The following is a 13787-nucleotide window of genomic DNA, read 5'->3' as shown; positions in this document are numbered from 1 at the left end:
AAATCTTTTCTTTCCACTATTCCAAACAATATGTGGTCTATTTCATAATATACTTATCTTTGCCACCGTAGATACAACTGGAATTACAGATATGTTGTTTTCATATTTTCTCATGACATTCAGCCCTTCAAGTCTATGCCAGCTCTCACAGCATTCCCATTAGTCCCATTCCCCATTTACTTTCCTGTAACCTATTCTCTCTCAGATGCCCATCAACCCTCCTGCCACCCACTTGCACTATATGGTTAATTTACCAGAAATAATTAATCTGGCAACACATCTTTGGCATGTGGGAGTAAACCATTGCACCCAGGGGAAATCAACATGGTCACAGGCAGAAGATGCAGATCCCACACAGACAAATAGGCAAGGTCAGAATCAAATCCGGGTTGCTGAAGTTGTGTGGCAGCATAACTGTGCTGTCCCCTGTGTCTACAGGATTCATGTAGTTGGTTGGCATCTATTTCAATAAGAACTAAATTATCCAAACCTTAGACTTCTCAAACTTTTTAAACAATGCTGTTAACTTTTGAGAAGCTGATTTGACATGCTGGGGCAATTTCCTAACAGTGGACTCCAAACACATTAACACTTACGTGAAACAGCTGTCAAAGACCACCTGGGAGAGTTCAATGAGGGCTGTATCGATCACAACATTGATTATTCACTCAATAAGGTACGTTTAATGTTTCGGGCTCTTAGGTGATTATTCTTGCTCTGACAGTTAACAGTTTTACTGGATTCTTTCTGATATCCTTCAAGCAGGGTCAAACGGAAAAAAGAGGATTAAGTCCCTCATTTTCTTGCTGCACTTTGCATAACATAAGAAACTTTTATTTAATATTGAGGAGGAAACCATTTCAGTCCAATTTCTGAGATGGTAATGCCCCGGAGATAATTTGCATTGAGTTGTATGACATACACGAGATGGATAAACTCTTTAAGTTGGAAGAGAAAAGTTTCTGAAACATATGTGGCTGGCACCTTTGAACATAGATTTTGGATAACACAAATCTATATTTTAATTTTTTGTGGAGTTTTTCAGATTCCTAACCACATCAACTCTCAGTGCTTTGAGATGTCAGTCTGGACTAGTCTCAGCATCTTCAAAGATGGATAGACCCAATTTCACACGATCAAGGTCAGCCTTCATGCAGTGCTGGTGCAGCATTACATTGTTAGAGATGCTCAATTATGAATGAATTATAAACAGTGGTCCCATCTCACATGGAGTTGAAAGATCTTTTTGCACTTCATAGTTTAAAGTCAAAGTTTCCAAGTGGTTGAGCTCCTTGCTGCAATTTTGCACTAATTGTGTGCATTAGCAGGAATGCAACTTCCAGATAACCTCTGCTACAATTGTTGTCTTTTTTCATGATTTTAAAGCACACACTTTGAAGAGTAACATGCAATCCATTTTGAAATTTAAATGAAGAAGGTGTTAGTAGGCACTAAAATGGCTTCCGGTTGTTAATATTTCAATCTGTAAAATGCACAGTAGCTCTGTCTGGATTGTTATTTTCTTTATCATGTTGTCAGTTTTCTGAGATGAAGCCAAGTATTAAAAGATTATCCCAGTTAACGTTTCAAAGAGAATAATTAATTATATTAAGAACATAAGGGTTTTTGAACATTTCAATGATATCAATGAAACATTTTCAGAGTAGAAATGATTGCTGCATACACTCTTGGAGGTGTGGGGGGTGCCTTTCCAATCATAAACTGATAATGGAAATGAATCTCTGTGTTTCATTAAAATGTTAATGCCTTTTATGGTAATTAACTTTTCAAAACAATTTTGCAGGCCTCTACAAATCTACATGTTTGCATTCTATCCACTTAACTTGAATCAAGTCAGCAACTTGTATAAATAACTAATGAAAGCTGCAATACTTCTTCACCTTAAAATCATAAGCACGAAATAAGAAAACACCATTTGGTCCATTGCACCTATTTCTTTCCAACAGACTGCTTAGAATTTGCTACTGTGGCAAACTCCTCAACCATTTTGGAAGATAACCAAAGATGGAGAATATTTCTCAGACTAGATCATTTTCTTCCTCCTCAACATCAATTCCACCATCTGGACTTTGCAATTTTGTTTTGGCTACTCATTTGGGCAGTCAGAATTGATGAGATATCTCCAACCGAATGATAATACTTGCTTATCTCTTTGGTGTTGCACAGAAACATACTCCGTGAACTTAAATCCAAATATGGGGCTCAAAGCCCACAACATTATGACCCAGAAACAAGTACTATATATAACAACTGTTGAAGGATGCTTGGTAAGGCACCATGCCTAAAGTTACTCAGAACAAAGGTGCACGTTGTATTAAACGAATGGTAGTAACTTGTGTACGCAATTGATTAAGGGATAGGAGCTAGAATGGTAATGATGGAATAGACAGAAGCATGAAGAATGGCCCACAAGTTTATCTGATTTTTTATATATATGCAAGTCATAGATTGGTTGCACACAGAAAGAGGCAGTCAGCCCGCCCATGTCCATGCTAGCTCTCTACCAGAACAATTCCCTTGACCCTTCTTTCTATAGTTTTGCAAATTTTTGTCATCATGTACTTATCCATTTCTATCTTGAAGACAACAATGGAACCTGTATCCTCCACTTCTGCAGGCAGTACATTCAAGATTCCAAGCACATGCTGCATAAAAAAGCTTTTTGTCATGTCACTCCAGCTTCTTATCCCCTTCATTTTATACCACTCCACCATCAGGAATATCTTCCCATGGTCCGACTTGTCTAGACCATTCATTATTTTATATACTTATATCCTATCCTATTCTTGCAACCGAAGAACCTCATTCCAGGAACTATACTTGTAGGTCTAGAAAAAGATTCCTTCTAATGTTTTCATATCCTTCCTACAATGCAGTAAGCAGAATTGGACACAATACTCCTATTGAGACTGGATTGGTGATCTGGATTTGGATATAGTGAGGATTGTTTTGAAGGTGATGATACAAAACTTCAGAAGGACCCAAACAGGATAGTAAAATGGAATGACACACAATTGCAGTTTAGGAGAACAACAAAGAGGCAGTTTAGGGGAACAACAAAGAGAAAATTTAATCTAAATTTTGAATAGAGGATGCAGATAAGTTCAGATATTTACATAGAACTTGGTAAAATAAGTTGATATATCTGATAAAAGAGTGTCCAGGATACTTGGCTTTGTAAAAGAGGGCATTGACTTGAAATGTTAAAATCTTAGAAATGACTTGATAGGTTCTACTTGGAGTATTGTGTACATTTCAGGATACCAAGCATAATAAAGATGTGGTAGATTTGCAGAGGGAACGGAAGATTTTGTCAATGATGAAGAAATTAATTCTGCAGAGTAGTTGGAGAATCTGAGATTGTTGTCCTTAGACCAGAGAGAATCAAGTGGGAACCTAACAAGATAACAAAAGGCTTTGGTGGAAGAGAAAGGTCTCAGTATCTCTCTTATTCACTCTCTATGATACTGGAAATACTCGGTAATTTAAATTTTCAATAAAGTTAACTTATTCATGAAACAGCTGAAGGACCAGCAGACATGCTTACTGTTGTTTTCTCCCCCCCAGACAGCCTCCTTCTGGAGCTTTATCCAAAAATGCTACTGCAACACCAAAAGTAGTTAATCATGTGAAACAATTCTTAAGTCCTCTTAAAGGGATGGCAGATTTAAAGTGACAGGTATTGTCCACAGATTGACATGACATGGAATATTTGTTTTTCACTTAAATGGGAGGACTGTAACACAAGGACAAAGAAAAGCCAAAATATCCACCATTTGTTTTTTGCATATTTGATGTTGGTCTGATATTAGCTTCATGTTCACTGCTTCCAGCCATAACGATGCCCAGTTTAGAACACCTCGGTTTTAGTAATATGCCTGTCTTCTTTTGGCTGCCTTCAGTTATCCCCTGACATCCTTTTGCACTTCTGGTTCTGGCAAGCTTTTTATTGTAGTGAGAAGAGTCCTAGTATATTTGGACTCCATACAAGACTACTTGTTGGGGCATTGCAGAAGGTGAGAATGCTGAAGATGTGGTCCAATAGTGAGAGTATAGCTTTCTTCTGCTCTCCATGGCCGCCTTCACAACATTTGCTACTCGTTCATTACCCTGTGGAAAGTGAACAGATGCTGTCTACTGATCAAACTACCAGTCCTTTGAGAACCTCACAAAAGTTTCTGGTTGTGAACTATTACCCATTATCTGTGATGAGCACCTCAGGGGTGCCACATTTGGCAAACTGTCCTTCAAGTGTCATCACTGTCCTTCAAGATCATCACTGAGTGGGTGTTTTCCAAGTCATCTGCTTCCCAGAAATGTGAAAAATATTCAACATTTTCTCATATGGTGCAAACAGATCTGATCCAAATTTTGTCCAGGATCTGAATGGAACATGTTGCATTTCTGGATAAAGCACTTGACTCCCTCATTCATTCCTGGCAAGTAGAGTCTTTCTCTCCCTCTGAGATATGAGGAGTAAATAGGTTTCATTATTTTGTTCCTTCCTTGCTTGCCTTTCTGCCTCTGAAGATAAGATAATCTAAAGTGCCCAGTTTATCTTTCATGTGGCAGTATACTCTGAAAACAGATTCAGCTTCGCATTGGATTCTGCACCTTCCTGAATACTGATGCTTCAGATGCTGCATTTTATCATCATGTCTAGTTGCCTCCTCAGTCTCCTCTATCAAAGGCTGACCCCCCCCCCCCCCCCCCAGAATATGTCTCGCCATACTGGTTGCTCAAGTTCAGTATCCTCAGCATCTTGCATGTCCTTGAGATAAATTCACTTACATGTGGTAGCTGCATGCATGTCTTTGCCTGGCCAGCAACAAATCTTTGCATTGCATGCCTGCGAGCTTGCAAGCACTCTCTGCCACTTCTTCTGTGATCTACAGTGGGGTGTATCAACAATGATGTTGAAGTGACTTCATAGTTCTCCATTGGTATATGGGTGAAACATCTCCAGTCTAAAGATTGCAGCAAGTAGCTCCTTCTCATTTTGTGCATTAAGCATCTCCTTAATTGTTATAATCCTGTTTACATATGTTAATCAGTTGACCCATCTGCTTGTAATATCAGCTTTTTATTAAAACATCATAACAAAGGTTTGTCTACAATGATCCTCTTTACTGATTTGACCACTTGCTCAAATAGAACCATTCCACGTCTTTCTTAGCAGGCTCTCAGTGGCTCACACATTTTATTCAGACGGGGCAGGAACTTCCTAGATAGTTAATGAATCACAGAAAATGATGTACTTCTGCACCATCTGTTGGGATCAACACCTTGTTCACTGCTCACTGGATCTGGCTTCAGACCATCTCTGGCGATCAAGTGACCCAAGAAAGAGACTTCAATCATTCCAGACTTCAATTGAATCTCCTTGCACCTATTCAGCAGGGCTCCAGATTTAAGCCATGGTCTAACTTTACCTCCCTCACTGCTTCTTTTTCTATAAAGACTAAAATGTAACCAGCTATGGTTCTTACCCCACGGAGACCTTCTAGTACATAATCCAGTCATTGTTAAAATTCCTTTGATGCTGTGTTGATGTCATTCATGTTTGCTTGTGTTGAATCAGTCATCACAACCCTATCATAATGTACTGTATGTTTATAATTCCCATCTATTCTGCATGACTTCCAAGTAGAGATGTGACATCTTTCTGGTGTACTACGTTGCTGACTGAAAGAGGGTGGTGAAGAGTTGTTCCTTGCAAATGATCTGTTACAAGAAGATGAAAATGGACAGAAGTTAGAAAGGAAGTATAAAAGTATTCTCCTGCTTCTGGTTGCATATATGGTTAACTGTTTTGTGTCTATGTCAGTTATAATGTCCTTGTAATGCATTTGATGTGTTTCTCAGGGTCTGATTTGGGGATATTGTGGTGTGGTACAATTCTCTTCCCTTCTGTCCAGTGAGATACAGTAACACCTTTGTTTTCATCTGACATGTCTGCTATAGCCATCTGAGTATATAGTGCAAACCCTTCCTTCCACTCTCTGTACTCTTTAGACGGGTTACTCATCTGGAAATTCAGTAGCCCAGGTGGCTTTATTTGTACTGTCATGTACTGTCTTCGCTGAATCACAGAGCTCCTTGTCACTTGGCGTATGTTCACATTGAGGGATCATGCTCCACATCCAATATTCCGATTCAGGAACAGCATCCAAATTTTATAATATCACTCACCAGCACTTCTGCCTTGTCTCATCTCCCTTATTTACTCTCTAAGATATTGGAAATACATGGTAATTTAAACTATTGACAGAGGTATGTTATTCATTACATGGTTTACAGAGCCACCACATGGCTTTATTTCCAATTGCCTTTTCTGGAACTTTCTGCTCCCAAACACCATTGCAACACTCTACGCAATTGCTCACATGAAACAATTACTAAAATAGTGACAGCATTATAAGGAAAAATTATTATCCATAAGCTGACGTAATCCATGTTTCAGGGGGTCAGATGGAGCAAGTGAAGAGAAGTTGTTTCCTATGGTTGGTGGGACAGAAAACAGGTGTGTTAGTTACAATGGGGAAAAGAGCAGGAGCGGAAGTAAGGAAAAATATCTTCACATGGAAAATTGGCAAAGTGTATATTGTACTATCAGAAATGGTGATGCATTTGGGTCCCATAGGAACTATCAAAAGACAATTGGATGTATTTGAAGAGAACAAACCTGAAGTGTGAAAGGGAACAAAATCTGGGGAATAAATCAAATTTTTCCGGAAGGTCAGTACGAGGTACATGTGGCTTCCTTTTTGTGCTGTATGATTCTATGGTCCTAGGTCTTCTAACTACATGGCCAAGTTGACCAATATTCTGCCATCTTCTGACACAAAACAGGTGATTTGTCAGAAGCAAAATTTGCAAAGTAAACGTGATTGTTGGTCACATTCTAGATACTCTGAAGGATAAAATTTTCAAGTGCCAAATTAGGCTGTAGATATAAAGGAGATTGTGAGCCAGACCTTCATAAATCCCATCTGGCAAGAATGGAATTTGAATTTTTTTTATTATTCCATACCACTTCCCCTCTCCTTCAACTGCTTCCAAAATGTTTCAAGTGTCATGGGATGTTTTACTGCATTTAAAGAGGTGTTATGCTGTTTTTCTTCTAGATGAGAACTATAACAAGTCTGACACTTAAGCCAATATTGTTCAACATGACCAATTATATTAAGTACATGGTACGAACAGCTCAGCAGTTAGTGTTCCACTATGAATTTGACCATTCATATGAGCCAACACCTTTGACCTCATTCTTATTTGCATTCTGCTTGAGGCTCTGAATCAACACAAAATCAACCACTTTAATGAAATTCAATTCCACATAGAATGCATTTTCAGAAAAACAAAAGTATTTCTAATCACCACTCTTCTTTGATGCTTGTTAATGCTGCTGTTGCCTCTTTCAGTAATCACAATTTTATTTAAATAATAAACATTCATTGATTTTATTCATACATTTAACAATTTAATATTGCAACTGTATGGGTTGATATTGTAGGGTTTCAAAGCAAGAAAAAGTAATTTAAGTTAGGTGTCGAATCCTAATGTGATCATCTCTCACCATATGAGAACTTTGATCATTTAGTACAAAATCGTTTCAATGCAAAGAGAAATATTTTCTCCAAAAGTGATAAGTTGTAACCTGACGAGCTGAGAGTGCATTATTGAATAATAATACTCCAGTCATTACACCTTGACATAAGTCACATTTATATTAGTGTGCAATATAACCAGCACCTCCATGATAATTTCAAGTAGAAGAACTTAATTTTTGATCAACGGCTATAGTATAATTCAGTCTTCGAGGTCTGTTCCATTTTACACTCCATAAGTATATTTTGATTAAAATAGAATAATTCATCAACAAACTAGGTCTATCCAGAGTTTGAGTGAAAATTAACTTTCCATTCCCACCTGTTGACACCTTATTTTAACAATTATCCTCCCACTTTCCCTGACAAAATAGATAAGAATTCCATGAATAATTGATTGCAATTTGAGATGTGAATGTCCTTGTTCAAGATTGCTGATGAGAAGATTTGCTTTAATTAAATATATCCAGCATACACTCATAGCTGCCATTTCTTGCTTTGCAAAGGGACATTCATTCTACTTTAGCATACATGTATCCACATTATAGAGGCATCATTTTGTCCAAACATTTTTGAATGCTTAAATATTCCAGTTACCCAGATAATGATCAGAGTGTCAAAAGCACTTTTGTAAACTTACTGTCAGCTTGAAGTTATGCACGGTGCTAACAGAATTGAAGACTGAATGAATGTACCCTTTTGGTCACTTCCTGAACAGGCACAACAGTTTTCACAAGAACTCAATCACTTAAAAAGAAAATTATTATTAATATGAGTCATCATTCTGCAAAGCCCTGGATGTAGAATTTCATCAAAAGTCTGACAAAGCAAAATAATTATTTTTTTATTATTATTTATCTCTAAATGCTTTACTTAGCTCTATTAAAATGTTGCTGTTCCTCAAATTTCAGATTAACAATGGCAGGACCACTTGAAGTGCTATGAAATATTTTCCATCTGATGGCATTGTAACTAAAATTATTTCCAGTTGCAAACTAATTCTACCAATCACACTTGATTTGGACACAGAAGGGAAAGCTTGAATTTGAAGGGCATTTAAATCACTTAAAAGTATGATAGCATTTTGATACAGAAGGTGTAATTTAAAATCAGAAGTTTTAAAGAGTCTCAATCCTAATGGGCACAAGTCTAATGTACAAAACTGCCACAAATTAGTAGTAATTCACATTAATTTACCATTCACAGAGGAGATGACTGGAAGGCTGGAGAAGGAAATTAAAAAATACTGTAGTTCTCCAGGAGGGAAAGCTCTTCTGAATTTGCAGCTGAGGCACATTAGTGGTGTTAAGAAAGTATCCCTCTGGGGGAGATTTACTCTTTATCTGACTGTCCAATATTTCATCTAGGGATGCCGGTGGCAACCCTGGGTGCCCTCTTTGAAAAAATGCTTTCATTCCTCAGTAGCAGAGTCCTTGATGAGCATATAATTCCTCCCAAAAGGACACTTCAAAATTCTGGGAAGGTAATTTGACTTTATGCCTGGGTACAAACAGCTAATAGTGAATCAGCAATTCATTTTATATTTCTTCTGGTTTTCATTTCCATTAAATTATGATTGCATGCTCTTTTGCTCTCCTTGGTATTAGCTTGGTGACATATTTTAAGAATCAGAGCCAGGAAAAGGCACTTAAGTCTTTTACGTCTTTTAATAAGATCATGACTGATTGTCCACTTTCTGTCAGATTCCCATTTCCTCAGTGTTCAAAATGCCATTAACTTCTGTTGTAATTATTTTGGTCGTCACATGATGACATCATTTTGCTGAGATTCTGGATACTCGGTGGCAACTGTGGTATTAGCAAACTTCAATGAAGTAGATTTCCCATGTGGTTTACAGATAGCCTGTAAATAAGTACCAGAGAGTACCTGTCTGTCTCCTGTGAGTCCATGGGCCCAGAAAAAGCAATTCAGTGAAGGATTCCATTCTCAGGAGGTACCCTGTACATCGTTGTTGAGATAACTAGGAGCATCTCTTCCTCTGGCACCATAAACAATAATCACTGCTTATTCTCTGTCAACTCCTTAGCTGAGCCACTAGTTGATACTGGGCAAAGTATGCAAGATGCACACTCCACCATGCTGAATCCTGACATGGAATCAAGGTCCTGTTCATGCCAAAAGGCCAAATTTAAATTGTAGTCTTGTCTGTGTGCTGGCTTTAGGCTGCAACTGGGACTCCTCAATTCAAAACCACCTGCAAGACGATGACACGACCAGGGAATGGAACTCCCTTCCAAGTAAATTGGAGCGCTCCTGCTAGCTAAAGAGAGGTCTTCAAATTTTCTCTACCCTGTCTTCAGAACTGGTGGGAAGACATTCGACAAACAAAAAATTCTTGATGATTTTTCACAACTTAAGTTAATTTCACTGAGGTGTCGTTATGCTGAATATTCTGCTCAGCACTTGTAATTCTCACTTTGAAAGTGAGAAGAATCCAAGGGTGAGCAGCAGAAGTCAGCAAACCAAACCTCTCTGGAGTCAATGTCTTCTCTCACGGAGAAACTCAACACAGACCAAAAAGAAACTGACACAGCATTGAGGACAGCTTTTTCTTGTTAATTTTCTTTCATTCTTCTGCTCTCCCAGAAGTGTTTATTTTGGACTGGGAAACAGTTCCACAGCTGTCAATTAATCTTACCTGCGTGGCTGTAATTCACACTTGTGTTTTTACACATTCAATTAGAACTAGCTCCACAGCCTTGTCAAAACGTGTCTTCACCGAATGCCCAAACAAATATACTTTTGCTGAAAGCTGTGATCAGCAATCAGAATGTGAACCATTAGAAAATGCAGACTAGAATGCTGCATGGCAGTAATAGCACTTCCATCTCCCTTTTAGCTGAAGACAGCTGGATCGCAAAGACCAGAGACCAATTCATGGACCTTCCTTGCCTGTTACGATTCAGATGATAACCGACATGAGGAGCTCGGAGTAGTCTTTTTTTTCATATTCGATCAGGCTTAGGTTTGATAGACTTGGTGAAGTTCAGGGCAAGTCACATGCAGTGCTCTAGTTCCAGCACAGAGTTGGCAGATCAGTTCATTTGGAAAGATTGAAAGGAACAGAGGGAATGAACAACTGCGGGTATAGGTGGGGACAATGTGGCATCTGGAGGATCAGTGGTTTTGTCAAACTGTCCAATGGAATTAATGGAGACTGACTCACGATTCAAAGAGTAGTTCTTAAAAGTATGCAGATGTGCCTTTACTAAAGCAATAAAATCATACATTAATAATTACAGTCTATGTCTGGAAATGCTTCTGCAATAAATCACAACTTGCTGTAGTTGCAAAATATTCCTTCTTAAATCATAATATGTAATGTGCAAAATTATTCTGATGTAGTCCCTGTTTTCACATAGTTTAATAAATATTTTATTGATGGCATTGTTATTTAGCATTGCTTTATAGAATCATCTAAAATGAGCTTTTATTCCTTCTGAATTTTGTTTTGAATTTCATTATTACTTTATAAAATCTCAAAATGCTTCACACAGTAAAATGCTTTTGTGGAGTGACTTTAATACAATTATGTTGTTATATTTGACAAACAACAAGGAGAAGGAAAACTTCGCCAAACAAAAAAAATCAGCAACATCTACTCTTGTACAGAGGAGCTACTGTTCACGAATCATATTTTGGACAACCGACAAAATTCTGGTTCTGGATATCTCTGGCAGCACTGTTAGTTGCTGCAACAGAGATCTAAAAATTTCCTTTGCTCAAGAAGGCCAGACCCCCTGAAATCTCATGACCCTCATCTGAGAGCAGTAATTTCTCCACACTTTGATCTTTAGCATTCAAAAATCACATTTTCAAGTCCACGTTCTTACCAGCACTCAGTGTTTTGCACATATTATGAACACTTCAATGTCAGCTGACTAATTGCCTTCCTTTAGGCTTGACCATGTTGTTCAAATGGAAAATTATCACTCAGACATCAATATTACAATTATTATCATTATACAGTGGACACTTACAACCTAGCTTTCTGCTGAGGTGATTAAGCTTAGCTTCTGTAGGTCCAGGACCTTTGATTGTTCAACAAGCTCTTCATATGTTCTTATGAATTCCATCTCTCTTCTCCTACCAAACACCAGCACCTTACCCTTTGATGTTAAGTCATGTCACATATGCCCAGGGCATGTATTGAATTTCTCCTGAACATATCTCCAGACTTCAACATAAAGGCCTCTTTGAGATTTAATCGTCAGTGTTTAACCTGATATTTCCTGCCTGACATTACAAAGGAAACAGGAGGCTTCTTGGTCTATTCCAGGGAGTGTGATTATTATATTCTGACCCTCCATTATTTAATATAACCTTTGATATTTACACATATTCTTATCTGTCAGAGTTTTTAATTAGTAATTAACTTTAAAGCAAATCTCAATATAAAGTAAATTCCAGCCACCCATATATAGCCTTTCTGGTTAAGCAGCTACTTCCTTCAGGGAAGGTAGACCTTGTTTTAATTCCCCATCAGTTGGAGCACAAGAATGCCAACAGCTTCATCAGAATACACTCAGAGTACTTGAACTCCTGGGCTTCTTTATAATCCCATGGGTGAATTTCCCACCCAAATACTGTCACAGCCAGCACACTGCCACCCAGCTTATCAACATAATTCCCAGCAGGTCAGCCTTAAAGCAGGAAGACACCACTTCAGGCAAGGTTGCAGACCTTGCACTTGATTTTACTTTGGAATGGTGCAGGAAGCTGCCGCTTCAAGGAGATCAGGGCAAGTCCACAGCTTCTTCTAAACATTCCGGGGAATCTCATTGCAAGAGTTTAAAGTCCTGCTTCAAGCCAAATGGGAGGAGCATGTTAGAAGAAATTAATATTGGAAAGAGATCGCAGAGATTATCAGTTTCAGGAACAGCACAACTGGGTTCTGGATTCAGTGCAAGAAGCACTTCAACTGGAAGCAAGGGCGAGTGCTCCGCATCAGTTCTCTACAAAGCAACATCTTTTCTTCCCTCTCCCTGCAGCCTGCACAATTCTTCCACCAACTTAGTCATCACCATCCAACATAATCATATACATCATTATACCAGTTCTAATTCCCACTCCAAATGCTCATTCACTTCTTTTCCTTTCATAACAACCCTGTTGACCATTGGACAAAGTGAACAGAAACCTGCAAGGAACCATTTGTCTTTTGCAGTCTATTCTCCCACAGGTCAGAGGAAGTGTTGAGCTGCAGCCCTGCAAATGTATAAATACTGACTTCAATAGTAGTTAAAAATAGACAGGCATGTAATGAGCAGTGAATCACCTGTTCTGCAGCATCAGCCACTAGCAAAATACTTTCCAACTCACTCCACTTGCAACCTCTATCAGCTTCAATTCCCAGAAAACTGGTTGAGAAATAAAATGCATTTTAAAAAAAAAGTCAGAAAATAAAATGTGCTCGAGACCCACAATGACAAGATTAACACTTACTCTCTGAAACGTGTAGAAAGCCACTGAATTGCAGGAGGACAAAAGAAAAGTAGAGGTGGTAAATGGTGGCTTGCCAGCAATCTACATTCTGAGAATGAATGAAAACAAAACATATTCAGTATTCTAGGAAAAAACATAGCAAATATTACACTCTATATTAACAATAAATGTGTAAATCTTGCCTAGCACTCTTTTATATGTTATTTATAATCGTAACCTCCAAATGTAATAAGGGACATAGTCTGTATACCTTTCTACCTTCTCTTTGAGGATGCTCAACCAGGGATCTTTAAGACTCACAAAAATATTTCATCGAACTTAGTGTGCGGTCTGACTTCAAAATTCACTTGATTAGTTTCAGATTGTGCTTAAGCTCTGTTGTGGTAAATTGTCTCTTCTATTTACCTGGTTGGCCAAAGTAGCAGTCATCTATACAAGTTACAGGTATTCCAATCCCACCTTAATTTTATATCGTTATGCATCCAATTACTCTTTAAAATGCAGGTAGCTTGAGCTAATGGGAATGTACACTTGACTGGCAAATTAGCACCACCAACACGCAAAACAATGATAATGGATTGGCTGTCACAAGAGAGTCATGGTTTGTGCAAAGTCTAGATGCCCACATAATTTATTTGCAAAGAAATAACTTTTTCTCAATTATTTTTAAAATTGACAAGAAATAGCCTA

The 13787-nt window shown here is 38.1% G+C and overlaps 1 long non-coding RNA gene across 1 annotated transcript in view; it reads right to left on the bottom strand.

Moving 5' to 3' along the window:
- Positions 1-13173, bottom strand: part of LOC127573122 (uncharacterized) — a 105653-nt gene extending 92480 nt beyond the window's left edge. The window contains exon 1 of the long non-coding RNA XR_007956753.1: positions 13098-13173. This is a non-coding gene — a long non-coding RNA (uncharacterized LOC127573122). The remainder of the gene's footprint in view (positions 1-13097) is intronic.
- Positions 13174-13787: the final 614 nt, after the last annotated feature.

Source organism: Pristis pectinata, chromosome 8 (genome assembly GCF_009764475.1).
Source record: "Pristis pectinata isolate sPriPec2 chromosome 8, sPriPec2.1.pri, whole genome shotgun sequence".
NCBI classification, from domain to species: domain Eukaryota; kingdom Metazoa; phylum Chordata; class Chondrichthyes; order Rhinopristiformes; family Pristidae; genus Pristis; species Pristis pectinata.
The sequence above is the reverse complement of the archived record's forward strand: the minus strand, read 5'-3'. Positions and strand labels throughout refer to the sequence as shown.